Here is a 17,291-nt window from a genome sequence, read left to right on the forward strand (position 1 = left end):
TATATGCAACCATTAACGGAAAGTCAATATTAGAATATTTTCATCACTTAAAAAAGAAACCCTGAGTCAGGTGTGGTGGCTCATGCCTGTAATCAACCCAGCACCTTGGGAGGCCAAGTTGGGGGGAATTGCTTGAGCCCAGGAGTTCAAGACCAGCCTGGGCAACAAGGCAAGACCCTATCTTTATAAAAAATAAATTAGCCAGGTGTGGTGACATGTGACTTTGGTCCCATCTCCTGGGGAGGCTTAGGCAGGAGGATCCCAGGAGGTTGAGGCTGCAGTGAGCCGTGATTGTACTCCAGCCTGGGTGACAGAGTGAGACCCTGTCTCAAGAAAAGAAAAACCAAAAAACAAAACCTTTTACCTCTTTTAGCTATCACCTCCCTAAACCCTATTAACCTCAGCCCTAAGCAACCACTGGCCTACTCTCTGTCTTTGTAGAGACTATAATATATAGTCTCTATATAGACAGAATAGAGTGTAAGGTCTATTCTGGACACTGCATATAAACAGTCATATAATCTGTAGTCTTTAGTGGCTCACTTTTTTCACTTAGCATAATGTTTTCAAGATTCATCCATTTGTAGCATGTATCAGTCCTTCATTCCTTTTTATGGCTTTATTACAGTCCAATATATGGATGGATCACATTGTAGCTGTCCAGCCCTTGATGAACATTGGGCTGTTTCTGTATTTTGACTATTATAAATAATGCTGCTATGAACATTCCCGTACAAGTTTTTGTGTGGACATACGTTTCATTTCTCTGGGACATACACCTAGGAGTGGAATTTCTGGGCCATGCAATAGCCATCTGCTTAATTGTTTGGGGACTAATAATGTACTTATATTTTATTTCTGAACCATTTTGAGGTGAAGTTGCAGACGTGATCCTTTATCCCTATAACACTTCAGAGAAGCCAAACCAAGACCATTCTTCTTCATAACCACATTTCGGTGATCCAATTCAGGAAATGTAACATTGATACAATATTACTATTATATAATTCACATGCAAATGCTGCCAATTATGTCCTTCACAGCAATTTCCCCCCCATCCAAGACGCAAACTGGGGTCACGCACTGCATCTAGCTGTTCTGTCTCTTTCCTTTCCTTCTGTTTGGGGCAGTTCCTCAGCTCTTCTTATCTTTCTGTAGTTTTGTGAAATGTTCCTCAGTTTAGGTTTGTCTGATGATATTTGGACGGATGAGTTTCAAGGCTTGTCCATGTGGTGGGCACCGAGGTCGAGTAGCGTAGCTGCCCAGGCAGAGGAGGAGCGAAGGGACCCGCCGCAGACCCGGACCTAGGGCGGGGCTGGCAGTGGAAAGTGCTCCACCTGGACACCTGGAGGGTTTACTGGGAAGTGCCAAGAGAAAGGAAGGGGTTGTACCGGGGCTTGGTCCACGCCCTTTCTCAGGAACAGCTCAGGGCCCTGTAGGGGCGCGAGAGCGTGTTCCCGGGCCCGGCCGTGGGCAGGCACTTCCCATCGCAGCACCGAGGGCTCCCGGACCTCTCCTGCCCGAGCTGCCGGGGAAAGGCTGCAGCGCGCGCCGCCGGGATATCCGGGAAGGGCGGGCGCGGGGGAGACCGGCCGGCCGGTGCTGGGAAGGAGCTGCCCCTTCTGGGAAGGGCCTTGATGCAAGGGCCCACCCCCGTGCCCGCGCCCTGCACCCCCGCTTCCGTCAGCCCGGGCGGGGCTCTTGGGAAGGCGCGGGGCGGGAGCGGCTGATTGAAATCCGAGGCCCGAGATGGAGATTGGGCGCCAGGGGGCGGCTGGCTTCACTGGGTCCTGGCCCTGAGCCTGTTTGCTGGGCTGGGGCTCCCAAAGGCCGCACCAACTTTTCCAAGAGGACTTCTGGGTGCTCCCTCAATGTGATTGAGAAGAGCCCCCAGAGATTCTCCCATCCTGCCGCACAGCTGCCAAGTTCCACCAATGGCAGCGGTGGTTGGGCTGTTAGTTGTTCATTCATTCATTCATTCATTCATTCATTTTGTGGCTGCGGGTCTCTGCCTGCTCCTCACCTTTCCCCCTCCGTGTTGGGGAAGAGGCTCGGTAGGGCTTCCAGGTAGCAGTCCTGTACCTAACCTGCTTCTGATGAGAACACACGTCCTCATAGTTAGTGCCAGCCCACCTGCTCTCTCTCAGCCCCAGGGCCTTGAATTCTGGCCACCCCAGGGCTGAGCTGGCCTCTGCCCACTTTACAATGAGGGTGACAGACACCAGGGGGAAGGGCAGGGCCTTAGGGGGCTAGCCAGGAAGAGGTAGAATGGGGAGAGGAGGAAGGGAGCAATACTTTGCCCAGGCGGGGACCAGGCCGAGAGACCCGCAGGAACGTCGTAGTCGTCCAAGTCTGCACCCTGACGATCTGCAGACATGTTTTGCTCTGTCCTCACAGGCTTTTGAAAATTGGGAAAGTTCACATAAAAATCCAGATATCTGATTTTTCTTGACAAATAAAAAGATCTGGTAATTCTGATCTTGCATTCCTGTGGCAGCCAGGACTGAACCAAGAACCTGCCCGGGACCTGGCCGTGGCCACGCCCACACCTTCTGACTGTTTAAACCTTCTGCACTAGCTCCATTACTTGCCTCTTTCCCAAGGGCACCTGGGAACTCACTCGATCCTCACCCCACCACCCTGTGAGGCCAGGAACCTGATGCCATTTTGCATAGGAAGAAAGCAGGGAGCAGATCAACCACGTCGCCCAAGGTCACAGCCAGGGAGAGGTAGTGCTGGGTTATCTGCTCCCAGTGGATGCTCTCTTCACTCTGCTGCGCGGTTTCCTTGTGGGCTGTCCAGTGTCCCCAGCAGTAGCTGGGTAGATGTCAGATGTAGACAGCAAATGGAAAGCCCTTGGCCATTGTAGTCTGGGGACTTCTAGGCCACCACAGAGTCCTGAACTGGGCTGTACAGCTCTTGGCTGAGGCTCTGAAGTGGCACCACCAAAGCATGGAGCAAAGAAGGGTTGGTCACGGTCCCACGGTGAACCCAGGCAGGCAAAAGGACACAGAGATCTCTGTGTGGGATGTTGGCCTCTAATCAGTTGGGGGTGCTCTTTGTTGCTTCTCTCTCTTTGCTGAAAGTGGGCTCCATATGGCCTTCTTGCCCTACATGGGGGCAGTTGCTGGAGAATAGTGCCAAGAGTTTCTTAGTCTGTAAATCACAGTACCTTATGGTCAGACTTTCTTGAGCAAAGCTCTTTCTGCTCGGTTCTGCATTCTCTTCCTGGGAAGGTTTGCTAACCCTTTTCTTTATTGGACTTGTCCAATACTTCCTGGCAGTTTCTAGAAATGAATCAAAGGGCAGTACCTTACAGTCACAGAGGGTCAGAGGAAGCTAAGGTAACTGCCTTCTAAGAATCTTTCAGCTGAATATGGTACTCTACAGTTTATAAAACCCTTTCACACTCACGTGTATTCCTTTGGTTCACACAACTTTAGAGCGGGCTAGAGGAGCAATTTGCAAACTTACCTTGAGCAAATTCCCTTCCTCTTTTTCTGTTTTGATTTCCTCATTGATGACAAAACAAGATGATACTCTCTTTTTAAGGTATTTTCAGGCAAAGCTACTCTGCTTTCTAACTCCTGGGAGTGCTATTCACATTGAATGCCATGTGACAGGTCCTCCTAGGATGGCACAATGGGTGGAACTCCTCATATGCGTGTTGTGAGGATGAAATGACATCATTTATGTACTAGCACAAGGCCTGGGAGATAGTAGGTGATGAATAAATGCTTATCAAGTGAGTGAACTACTCACTTGGTCATGATGAATTCTGAGGGAAGCTCATAGGAAGAAGGAAGTCCTACAGCCCTCTGTGGCTGGTGTTGCCTTTCCTGCCCATTTTTCTGGATCTCTTGCCAAGTTGCCCTTTGTCCTAGGCCTCTGGGCTCCCAGCCGGCAGAAGGCACAGAGTTATCTATGGGGCCTGGAGTGCTGGGCCTGGGCTGTGTAATGACCAGCCTTCCGCTTGCTTGAAGTTTCCGCTGGGGGGCTGGAAGCCACAGCATCCAGATGGCTAATTGCTTTGTGCCTGTTTCTGCAAATCACAGTGATTCACTGTCCCTGCTGAAAACACGCTCTCTTTTCAAAGATTTAATGGTTTCCAAAATTAATTTAGCCTCATCTGTTATCCCCCTGCCCTTCTGCACTGTCCTCTCTCTCCCCAGCACCCTTTTTTTTCCCTCCCTGCTCCCCATCCCACAATGGAACATTCTGTGTCAAAAGCCGGCTTTTACTCTGCAGGGCAACGTGGAGAGGGATGGGAAGCATAGACCCCTTCCAGGGTCACCTGAACACAAGCTGAGTGTGGCATGTCAGATGGAAGGCCAGGAGGGAAGAGTGTGGCATGTCAGAGGGAAGGCCAGGAGGGAAGAGCCAGTGGCAGCTTCTCCTACGACCCCACAGGCTCAGGCCACCATCTCTCGGTTGAAGAGGTGTCGGTCAGCCTCCCATTCGTACTGTTTTCCTTAGCGAACACCCAAGGATCACCTGCTTTTTATGTGTAAGGAACATGGTCAGTTTTGTTTGCTTTCGACAGCTCGTTATGGGTCCACGACGCCAGAGTCCTGGCTAAAAGGCCACGAGTTTAGGGAGTCTCTCTCCATCTGCTGCTCGCTTCTTTCTTGACTATCTTTGGATGGTCATTTATTGGAGCTCTCTCCATGCCAGGCATATGGTAGGCCCTCGGGGGGCCAGGGGTAAAAAACTGCTGCAACCCTGGCCTTTCAGGAGCTCAGTCTATAGGGAGAAAGAAAAGGCCTGAGGTCAGCAGGCCTCTCTCTGATCTGCTTCATCTATTTCAAGCCTGTGTTGTTAACTATATTGAATTTCCCAGTTATTATATCTTCCTGATGAATTGTTGATTTTATCAGTGGAATGTCCATCCCACTTTGACCCTTGTAATGCTTTTTACCTTAAATTCTATTTATTCTGCGCATCACTAGGGAACTAGTTGAATCAGTTATGGTATATCCTCACAATGGAGTACTATACCATTGTGAGAAAGAATGAGGGCCATCTTTATGTGCTGTTATGAAGTGATTTCCAGGATATATTGTTAAGATGGAAAAGCAGGAAGGAGAAAATATGTATTGTATGCAACTGTTTAAGAAAGAGAAATATTCATCTGTGTGTGTGTTTGCTTGTGTATTAAAATGCAGAAAAATAAATCATTACATCAAAGTAAATAAATTGATAAAATGGGGTAGAAAAGGAGAGATGTTTGTCAAAGGGTGCAAACTTTCAGTTATAACATGAAAAAGTTCTGGAGAGCTAACGTACGGCATAGTGACTGTAGTTAATATCACTGTATTATGTATCTGAAATTTGCTAAGAGAGTAGATCTTCAGTGTTTTCGTCACACACAAAAATGACAATGATGTGAGGCAACACATGTTAATTAATTTTATTGTGGAAATCACTTCATTATGTATACATATATCAAATCATCACATTGTATATCCTAAATACATACAATTTTTATTTGTCAATTATATGTCAAATAAAGTCTTGGGAAACAAAAAAGAAAAAAATGCTTAAAAAATTAAAATACAATAAAAGTAAATACAAATATTCCTTTTGGAAGAGGGAGAGACTGGGCAGAGGGGTCAGGAATAGAAGCAAGGCTTCTCTGAATAGACAACTTTCTAGATTTGATTTTGGAATGTAAATATTATACATAGTTATAAACCAAAATTAAAATGGAGAAAGCACATCTTAAAAAAAGACAAATGATAACAACTATGTATCAGTTTGGTGGCAAAACTCACAGAATTATTTCAAAAGACTAAAAAATAGTATTTAACAGTATGACTATTGAGAGATATACCCTGTGTAGGGAACAATAGCAAAACACCCTGCAAAAATAAACCCCCCTTGGTAATCACATTGCTAGTAATATTACTGCTGCTATTATTCTGCAACTATTATAAGTAGGTAAGAGGAAGCAAATAAGCAACTATGTTAACATTAGGATCCAAGATTTTCAGTATAATAGGACAGAGACACAAACATAAAGATCAAATATGTTAAGCAAAAATTCTAAATTTGAAGAAGAAATATTATAAGTCTGGACTTAACGATTAATTTAAAATAATCTACTTCCTAGCAGAGTCAACTGAGAAGACCTAGAAACAATAATCAATCCAATAAGAATGAGCACCTCTGAACTCCAGATTTGTGATTTCTAACTACCATGTTCCACTAAAAGGACCAAGTCTTCTCAGGGAAATTTTTCCATGTTTGTCTTGTACATTATCCTACCCTGTGTGTTATATTATACAAATTTGTCAAACCAGATAGAAGGAAGTTGCCAGAGATGATTAGAGTCTTATCAAAAGAAGAGCAGCATTGACTTGAAGAGGCACCCACTGGCCAAAAATGGGATAATTAAGCACCATTAGAATAATAATTGATTGCATTTATTGCAGCATTATTCACAGTAGCCAACATATGGAATGAACCCAAATGGCCATCTACCCCTCCCTCCCTAACTGCAGTTTCCCCCACAAGAGATCATTACTTCAAATCTTCTAGCTGTTTCTTTTCTCTGTGATAATTTCTTTGTTGTGGTTTTTCCTTATTTTTTGAGAGAGGGTCTTGCTCTGTCACCCAGGCTGGAGTGCAGTGGCACAGTCTTGGCTCTCTGCAGCCTCTGCCTTCCAGGCTCAACTCAAGGAGTCCTCCCACCTCAGTCTCTCCAGTAGATGGGACCACAAGCATGTGCCATTATTCCTGAATTTTTATTTATTTATTTATTTATTTTTGAGAGATAGTATTTCACCATGTTGCCCAGGCTGGTCTCAAACTCCTGGGCTCAAGCAATCTACCTACCTGGGCCTCCCAAAGTGCTGGGATTACAGGCAAGAGCCACCATGCCCAGCCTCTCCTTGTTTTTAAGTGATATGTTTATTCTGTTAATTCTTGATATTGCAGGGACACAGCTCTGCCATGGCACCTGGTGACCTTGCATATATCCAAATAGGGCACCAAGGCAAAGGGTTGAACCACAGCGAATATGAGTCTTGGCAGAATGACTTGTGGTCTTTTCAGAACACAAGAGAGTGTGGGAGACTTGTGAAGAGCTCCTAAGAAACCATTTTCATCCACTCTTATCTCCCCTGGGAGGCGGTCACAAGACAGACAAGACAAGGCAAAGCCAGGACTTGACTGATTCAATCAGCAAAGATACAATGAACCACTTCAGATTTAGACAGTTTATGACTTATAGACAGAGAAAAAATAAGAATAAGCCGAAAGTGCTAGCTCCCTGTGATCCTTTTCACACACATCCAAAAGGATGACACAAAAGGAGCCCAGGACTGAAACATGAGTTGTTGGACATCCATTGCTGAGGAACCAGTCTTAGACTGTGGCTAAGCAGTTTTACATTCTTCAGCTTTATTCTGAGGTATGGGGCTTTAATGATTCGACTCTTTTTGGTTTTTTCCTTTTTTTTTTTTTTTTTGTTTTGTTTTTAGTGATCTGAAAAGTCAAAGTGAGGAAGTGCTTCATTGTATCTTTGCTGATTGAATCAGTCAGGTGTTGGCCTTGCCTTGTCTTGTAGGTGGTAGACACCATCTATTGATTTCCTGTGTGATAATTAAGGTTTTAGTTTTCTTACATTTTCCCTCTCTCGTATAAATGTAGTATGATTTTTTAAAAAATTAAGTCAGTAGTCAATGTTTACATTGTTCTGGCTCTGCTGAAGTTGGTATTGCATAACAACATTCCCTCCAACTTTGTGTTTTTCCTGCAGTTAAGAGTTGCCATAGTTTTTCTTTACTTAGTTTTCAAAAATAGCTATTGCTAATATTTTCCAAATGTTCTGTGTATATCTGTTGAACATCTAGCAACGCTTTTCTTCCAAATGTCCAAGTATATGAAATAATCACTCACTATCCCCTCCTCTACTGCCAGAGATCTCTCTTCTTTGCCCTGTCATCTTGCTACAATTTGGACTTGTTACTCTCTACACCTGGGGCTCAGGTGTCATCTTAGGACTTCTTACCATCAGTCTTCTGCTTTGCATTGCTTCTCTGTTTTCTGGAGTCCCTTTGTTCCTTGTTCTTGGCTCGGTCTTTCATTTCACTGAATCATATCCCTCACTATCTTCCTAAGAAAAGGTGTGTAGGAGGTAAAAATTTTGAGTTTTTACATATCTGGAAATGTCTTTATTCCACAGTTATCCTTTATTTGGCTAAGTATAGAACACCAGGATAAAAATAATTTTCACTCAGAACTTTGGGTGCCCAACACTACTCTCCTCCTGTACTGCTGTTGTACTCCTTCGTACATGACGTGAGTTTCTCTCTAGAGGTTATTAGTTTATTCCCATTTTCCTGGAATTCTGAAATTTAAAGTTATTGCCTTGGTATATTCCCCCATTCTAATGGACACATTTAATGGACGCTTTCAATTTGGAGATTTACGTCCCTCACTTCTGGGAAAATTATCTATCTATCTATCTATCTATCTATCTATCTATCTACCTACGCATCCATCCATCAATCATCTATTTATTCATTCTATCCTTTGTTTTCTCTGCTTTCAATGCTGAATAAAAGTTTTGAAACTTTTTGAATATACTTTTAACAGTCTTTCTTCTCCTAGCTTTTATTTCTTTTATTCTACTTTCTGGGAGATTTCTTCAACTTTATTTTCCTACTCTCCTGACCACTTTTTTTTTTCTTTTTACAGACAGAGTCTCGCTCTGTCACCTAGGCAGGAGTGCAGTGGCATGATCATAGCTCACTGTAGCCTCAAAATCCTGGACTGAAGTGATCCTCCTGCCTCAGCTTCCGGAAGTGCTGGGATTTCAGGTATGAGCCACTGCACCCAGCAGTGATCACATTTTTAATTTGTAAGAGCTCTTTATCATCCTCTGATTATTTCTACTTCACATCGTCCTGTTCTTTTTCATAGATACGTATCTTTTTTAAAATCTCTGAGACTATCAGTTAAAAACACACATAAAAAATTTTAAGTTTATTTTTACGTCATTTCTGTTTCCTTTAGCTCATTTGTTTGTTTGTTTGTTTGTTTTGGTCTCCCTCTTTCATGCGGGATACATTTTGCAAACTTCTGGTGATCCTGGGTTATCCAGTGATACGTAACAGTGAGGCATCACAATGATTGGTGACTCCGTTATGTGGGCAGATATTTGAGTGGGAGTTCTCAATCTCAGGCTATTTCATTGGGAAACCATAGAAGTCCATCCTTCAGAGGTCAGTAAAGGGTGGATTTGAGACGTTTGGATGGGGGGCATTTTGACAGCATGGCTTCTCCTTTGGCATGCTTAATTGTGATGTTTGACAGACATCCTTGTAGTCAAAGATGACACTTTTAAAATAAATTGTCTCCTAATGATGACTTGGGCCCTGTCACTCAATGGGAGAATCAGCAGAACCTATAGGATCTTATGTGGAATTGACATTTTCTATTGTAATTTTGTTCCTGTTTGTTTTAAAATTTTCTTTGTGTTTCACCAGAAAAGAAAGATGATGCTCAGTTTTAAACTTAACAGTGCACAAGTTGCTTTGTTACAATACCCAGTGTGTACTCACACACAAAAAGTCCATCTTCAGCGGACTTTTCTCTGAAGCTGACAAATCTTTTTTCAGTGAAGAATCCTCCAATCTTCTAGCCAGGGAACATATACCTGATAGTCATTTTCTGGGAATGGGGTAGGGGAGGGAGCCTGGCAGTGGGCTCCACTGTGAACGTGAAGACTTAAACCTAATCCTCCAGTCTCAGCCAGACACCTGCCCTACTGTTGTTGGGATCCCTGAACCTGGGGGTGCTCTGGTTCTATTTTTCTAGAGAAAAAACCTCCAGTCAAGTGCAAGGACACAGTTGCCTGACTATATGGGATTGGGAGGGGATATGGAGTTGTAATTTCTTCATATATTTCTTTCAACTCTTCCCTAGGGTTTAGCCTATGCTTCCAACTCACTTCCTGAAGAAGCTGCTGCCTCCAAGTTCCCAGCTCTCAGAGCTCTCTGGGGAGAATCTGCGCAGTCCTCACCATCAGTGCCATCCTTGGGCCTTTCAAGCCTTCCTGTTCTCCACTCTGCTAATTCAGTTACCACTATGGCAGCCACTTTCAATCATCCCCAAATTTGCTAAGTTATTTTGTCCACTGAGGTCCTCACTGCCATCCTCTGAATTCTCATGGGTTTATGCTTTTGTGGGATCTGTGGAGAAAAAGGAGATAAAGATATATGGTCAATTTCTTATCTCCAGTATCTCTGACACCACGTGTTGTCAGCCACCCACTTTTAAAACTAGAATTTATGTTTTTAATTTAAATTTTATTTTTAAATTGATAAATAATTGTATATAAAGGGTACAATGTAATTTATATATATTTATATACATAAATATATATAGTACTTGTATATACATGTATTGTACCATGTGAATACACACACACACACACACACACACACACACACACATGTTGTACTTAAGGAGTACAATGTGATTTATATATATAAAAACATACATATATGTTATTCCCTATTTGTATATGTTTTATGTGTATATAACATGTATATATGTTATATATATATATATATATTTATATCACATTGTACTCCTTCAGTACAATGTGTGTGTGTGTGTGTATATATATATATATATATATACACACGCATTGTACAATACATGTATATACAAGTACTATACACGCACTCACACATTGTGGAATGATTATATCAAGCTGATTAACACATTCATCACCTCACACACTTATTTTTTGTAGTGAGAAAATTTATAATCAATTCTTCTAGCAATCTACATGATTATTAACTATGGTCATCATGCTGTGGAACAGAGCTAGAAAACTTCTTTCTCCTATCTGAAACTTTGTACCCTTTGGTCAACATCTCCTTCCTTGCCTTCCCAGCCTCTGGTAACCACCATTCTACTCTCTAAAGTAGGAATTTATTTTAAATGTTCCCTAAACATTTATTTCAAGCATCCAAGATTCCATAAAAGTCTTTATGTCACCTTCTCCTTAAAGGTCTTGATCTATTCCCAGCCTTGGGAATAGATCACTTGGCCAAACTAAAACCTCAGTTCTCACGTTGCTGTCCTCGCCAGGCTCTGAGTCCTCTGGTCCTTTTTCCCTGGCCTCCCTTCAGTTGTCCTTCTGGAGGTCCACTGACAAGAAATGCAGGCATCCTAGGCACTCCCTGGATGACAAAATCCTCTTCTACAAATTTCTCTGCCCTAAGTGGTTGCTCAGGCAGGGTAAAAGGCAAGGCGTGCCTTTGGTGGGAGAGCGTGTTCTCCACATTCTTCCCCACTGTGGACAAAGTTCTCAGAAGCCACTTTGGCTGCAAGGAAGTATCCCTTAAATGGTGTGTTCTCACATCACCACGCACCACATTGCCCAAGGGAACACGGCTATAATTAGCACATGGGCTCCTCACCAGTCCATCACATTCTAGTAAACCCAGATGTAAGGGAGACTTGGTGGAAAAGAGGAGAAAGCCAAAAAACAGACAAAACAAGAAGAGGGGAAGAAGGATGATGGGGGAAGGGTGTGATACTATTCATTATAAGCTTTGTAATTAATGATTATAATAATTACTTGCATTTGCAAAGAATTTCCACATGCATGGTTTCATTCACTACATGTAACAACACAAAAAAGTACACACTTAGTCCCTTTAAACTACCTTATGGGTTCAATCCACCGTTGTAGATTCTAGAACTTAATTATAACTATCATCTATGACTTTCTTATGGAGAAATTTGCTCCAAGTTTCAAACAATGATTTACAAATGTTTTCATACACCGCGTGGAAGTTTAGGGCTGCCTGAGTAGATGAAGGCACACCATGATTTCTCTGAAAGTGGAGGACTTATTCCACAGGGGTTGATGGTGAGTCTCCTCTGAGCCAGCTGTGGTGCTGAGTGCCGAGGTGAAGGTAAAGGTGCATAATGCTGGATGCTCCTGCCCACAGCGAGTGGGTCTAAGAAGAGAGCACCTGATGTTGCCAAGGGACTGCAAAGGAAGGATTCAGTGAGGGACTGCAAAGGAAGGATTCATACACCAGAACTTTGACATGGATCTGTCCATCAGAAAAGGTAGGGTAGGGCATTTTTGCAGAGAACATGATGGACAAACACATGAAGGCACAGTTAATAATTTAATATGGGCAAACCAAGGGCAGCATCCCAGTAGCAGACGTGGGAATTGTTACCACCCAACAAAGAGGCCTCCTTGGGTATTCATACACTGATTTTCCTCAGGGGAGCTATTTCTCCACACCAACTTTCAGTGCATGTGATTGGGTTGGACTGGGTATAACACTCAGGCCTGACAATTCATCAGAGAGATTCACTCAGAAATTGGCATGTGACCCACTCTGGGCCCCTGAGACTGGATCCTGAGATTTTTGCTAGAACTCTTGGAAAAGAAGCGTGTTCTGTCTCTGCCAGGATTGTAGAGTAAGTGTAGGTGGTATATCGGATTGTTTGTTTGCCTGTTTGTTTATATGCATTGAGTAAGGTCAGAAAGAAATATCTTAAAATATTGACATCAATGAGTTTTTTGTAGGGGGATAATGATGACATTTAGGGTTTTTGCACATTTACATGTTATTTATGTTTTCTACAAATTTATTATATTTATATTAAAATAGATTTTTTTTCTTTCTTTTATTTTTCTGAGACAGAGTCTCTGTCGCCCAGGCTGGAGTACAGTGGCGCCATCTTGGTTCACTGCAGCCGCTGACTCCCAGGTTCAAGTGATTCTCGTGCCTCAGCTGCCAGAGTAGCTGGGACTACAGGCGTGCACCTCCACACTTGGCTAATTTGTTTTTGCATTTTTAATAGAGGCAGGGTTTTTCCGTGTTGGCCAGGTTGGTCTATAACTCCTGGCCTCAAGTGATCCACCTGCCTTGGCCTCCCAAAGTGCTGGGATTACAGGCATGAGCCACCATGCCCTGCTAGTTTTTTTTTTTTTTTTAGACAGAGTCTTGCTTTGTTGCCCAAGCTGGAGTGAAGTGGCGTGATCTCAGTTCACTGCAGTCTCCACCTCCCTGGTTCAAGTGATTCTCCTGCTTCAGCCTCCTAAGTATCTGGGATTATAGGCGTGTGCCACCATGCCTGGCTAAATTTTGCATTTTTAGTAGAGACAGTGTTTCACCACAATAGCCAGGCTGTTCTTGAACTCCTGGCCTCAAGTGCTCCACCTGCCTTGGCCTCCCAGAGTGCTGGTGGCATGAGCCACTGTGCCCAGCCAAAATAGATTTCGATGTTATAAATTATTATTTTAAAAATATTTAGGCTGGGTGCAGTGGCTCATGCCTATAATCCCAGCACTTTGGGAGACCAAGGTAGGTGGATCACCTGAGGTCAGGAGTTGGAGACCAGCCTGATCAAAATAGTGAAACCCCATCTCTGCTAAATATACAAACTTAACTGGGCATGATGGTGCATGCCTGTAACCTCAGCCACTTGGAGACTGAGACAGGAGAATCGCTTGAACCCGGGAGGTGGAGGTTGCAGTGAGCAAAGATCACACCATTGCACCCCAGCCTGGGCAATAAAAGTGAAACTTCCGGTGGCTCAAGCCTGTAATCCCAGCACTTTGGGAGGCCGAGGCGGGTGGATCACGAGGTCAAGAGATCGAGACCATCCTGGTCAACATGGTGAAACCCCGTCTCTACTAAAAATACAAAAAATTAGCTGGGCATGGTCGTGCGTGCCTGTAATCTCAGCTACTCAGGAGGCTGAGGCAGGAGAATTGCCTGAACCCAGGAGGCGGAGGTTGCGGTGAGCCGAGATCGCGCCATTGCACTCCAGCCTGGGCAACAAGAGCAAAAACTCCATCTCAAAAAGAGAGAGATATATATATAAAATATACATATATTTTATAATACATTATAAAACTATAAATATGTACTATAATGATTATGTTTATAATATATGAATAATAGATTTGTGTAATTTTTACATTAACATAAAACAGAAGTACTTTAAGCCCCAAATGCCCATTTATTCCTTCCCTTGTTTCCAGTTTTAAACCCAACTCCTGAAACCTGGCAGGACCTGCCTCCTGAATCCCAAGTTTATTCAGTTTCCTATAACAACTTTTCCAAAAGAAAGCATTTTACCTTTTCAAAGTCAGGTATTTAGCAAAAAGAGACATTTCAAAGTAAAACATTTAGGAACTCAGAGGTCACACTGGAGTTGTGCGTGCCCCATTAGACCTCAGGCCTCCTCACAGCACAGAGCGGGGAAGGATGGGTGGGACTCTGTTCTCAGGAGGGGCTCTGACTCCCAGCCAGCTGTGGCAAGGGGACCAGCGGTGGCTATGCCAGTTTGACCTGACTTGGTAGTCCTTTCAGGAAGAGCTCAGTGGGTTGTTGAACTAGGCTGGATGTCCTTGGTAGCCCTGCCAGAGAGAGGAAAGGACACAATCTGCACCCACCCCCCTGTCACCTGCCTTCACAGTAACAGTCCCTGCAGTCACCAAATGGGAACGGCACAGCTCGGCCCTTCCTGGGTTTCCTCTCCCCTTGTTTGCAAGGACTCCTGAGAATTCACACACACCCTGGGTGCCCTCCTTGCTAATCACCAGCTCAATCCTGCTGGCACCCGCTGCAGAAACAGAGCTCTCTCTCTTTTTGATACGAAGTCTTACTCTGTCACGCAGGCTGAAGTTGCAGTGGTGCCATCTCAATTTACTGCCACTTCCACCTCCTGGGTTAAAGCGATTCTCCTGCCTCAGTCTCCCCAGTAGCTAGGGTTATAGGCTCCCGCCATGACACCTGGCTAATTTTTTGTATTTTTAGTGGAGATGGGGATTCACCATGTTGGCCAGGCTGGTCTCAAACTCCCAACCTTGGATCCGCCTGCCTCGGCCTCCCAAAGTGCTGGGATTACAAGTGTGGGCCACCGTGCCCAGCCTAGGCCCCTTTCTTAAATTCCCCAAGCACAGCTTTAACAAAACTCCCTATAACCCTTGCAGAGATACCGTTCTCTCTCAAAGAAAGCCACCTTCTACCGTGACTAAGAGGAGCCTCTGCCCTCACATGGTCCTGCATTGCACTGTCTCCTTTCCAGAAAAGGTTCACGTTTTATCCTTGCATAACCCAAAGACCTATTAAAATCTTTTCCTAAAAACAAAAGGGATTATTCTCACAAGAGCAAGTTGCTTCCAACTTCACCGGAGACAAAGAAATTGGAATCAAACCCCAAGCCCGTGTGGCCCAGAATAGCAGTTTGCTCTTTTTTTCTTGCCATTGCTTTTTTCAAAAATAGTGGAGGCCATTTTTTGCACACCACATTCTATACCTGTTTGGAAACCAAAGGCTGAGTCTGAAAGAGGGACAGGGACTGGGCTGGGAGGGGAAGGCTGCAGGAGAGACTCAGGAAGAGGGAGTGAGGTCAATGAACACAGAAACCACCAGTTTTTCCAAGGCGGGACCTTTTATCTTGGAGTCAGATATGGGGAGAGGGGGCCGGGCGTCAGCTAGCTGTGGGATCATGGGCAAGTCTTAGAGGTGCCTCTTTCAACTTCAAAACTCTGAACTAAGGGGAGGCAGGGGGTTTGCTCCCCAGGTGCAGGCTTCCCACCTGCCTTGTCCTGGATTGCATCAGAGCTGCTCAGGACTCATTTCCCCACCTCCACAGGCGCCTACGGCCCCCTCCCCCTCCCGTAACTTATTAGCTACAGATAAAATCCCTTTGTTCTCTCAGTGACTCCACACCCACAGAAGGAGAGGGGGATGAAGAAACCTGCCAGGAAGGTGCCTCCCGCCAGTATCTGATGAAGGTAAGAGGTAAGAGGCTGCCCGTTTACTGCTTGTGCCTTCCAGGGAAATTTCTTACCCAGGGCTACCACCCGTTGCAGGAGGCGTTTCTGGGCCAGGCTTCCTGGCAGCAGAGGCTCTCAGGCATTGGGGCTGCTGAGGGTATGTGGTGAAGGCCCTTGGCTTGGAAATCTTCACCTTAGACTCATTAATAATTTTTTCCAAGTAATCCTCATTAGGTGTCTCCCAATGGCTCCCACCAGATTGCAATCAGGCCCAAACTTCGTAGCCTTTTTTGCCAATCCTCTCAATCCAGACCCACTGAGCTCCCGTTACATAGAACCATCTGCGATTTCCTTGAACATGTTATGCATTTTCATGCTTCTGTGACTACTTTGCATATGCTGGTTCCTTTGCCTGGAGTGCCTCCTACCACTTCTCTTCTTAAAGAACTCCTATTCATCCTTCAAGACCCTACTCAAAAGTCAGGTTCTTTTTCAAAGCCTCGCTTGACTTCCCAGGCAGGGTTGGATGCTCTGTGCTCCAGGTACAGGGTTCCTTCCCTGGCTCATCTCGGATTAGGGTGATTATTAGGATTTGCATGTTTATCCTCCTTCTAGTTGTTCCTCCAGGGCAGGACCTGTCATTCACCTTGCAAACGTGGTATACAGCACAGTGCCAGGCCCTAGTCCTTCCTCAGCCAATATTTGTGGAAGGATAAACACAATTTCTTCTGGATTTGTTGTATTTTTGAGTAGCAAGAAGGGGATGCTTTTGTCACTGCGGACGTTCCGTGGCCTCCAGTGCCATCTCTCCAGACAAAGGTCACATATTTGTGGGTCTGTATATTCACACAGGATCAGTATGCCACTTTTCAGGCCTACTGATCCTGTGTGAGTATACAGACCCACAAATATGTGACCTTTGTCTAGACCTGATTTATTTATTTTACACATTAACCTTACAGGTGGTTGTTATTGTAACCATCATAAAATAAAGAGATTGATATGCCAAGAGGTTAAGTATCACGTTCAAGGTGACAGCACTTGGATGGCAAAGCTGGGACCTGAACCCAGGTATTCTGGCTGCAAAATCTTCTTTTACCTACATCAGAGGTTCTCAGTAAGTGGTCTTGAATCAGTAGGTCAGCATCACCTGGGAACTTGTTAGAAGTGCAAATTCTTGGATCCCACCCCAGACCCGCCAAATCCAAAACTCCAAGGGTGGGGCCCGGCAATCTGTTTTAACCTGTGCCACAGCTGCTCCAGTAGCTGCCCAGAGCCAGGGGAGGGCGCTCCAAAGCTGACTTTCACCGCTGGGAACCTGTCAGGCACTGCAGAAGGCAAGAAAATGCGTGAACTGGCCGGGCGTGGTGGCTCACGCCTGTAATCCCAGCACTTTGGGAGGCCGAGGAGGGTGGATCACAAGGTCAAGAGATCGAGACCGTCCTGGTCAACGTGGTGAAACCCCGTCTCTACCAAAAATACAAAAATTAGCTGGGCATGGTGGTGCATG

The 17,291-nt window shown here is 44.6% G+C and overlaps 1 long non-coding RNA gene across 2 annotated transcripts in view; it reads left to right on the top strand.

Annotated features, from left to right (window-relative positions):
• The first annotated feature begins 8,784 nt into the window (after positions 1-8,784).
• LOC119473720 overlaps positions 8,785-17,291 on the top strand; it is a 26,210-nt gene continuing 17,703 nt past the window's right edge. Inside the window, exons 1-2 of one of the 2 annotated variants that reach the window (XR_005202943.1) lie at positions 8,785-8,825; positions 15,724-15,806. This is a non-coding gene — a long non-coding RNA (uncharacterized LOC119473720). Of the gene's footprint in view, positions 8,826-15,322; positions 15,411-15,723; positions 15,807-17,291 lie in introns of those variants that run through there. The other variant, XR_005202942.1, reaches the window with a different exon arrangement.

Source organism: Cebus imitator, unplaced genomic scaffold (assembly GCF_001604975.1).
Source record: "Cebus imitator isolate Cc_AM_T3 unplaced genomic scaffold, Cebus_imitator-1.0 Scaffold180, whole genome shotgun sequence".
NCBI lineage: Eukaryota > Metazoa > Chordata > Mammalia > Primates > Cebidae > Cebus > Cebus imitator.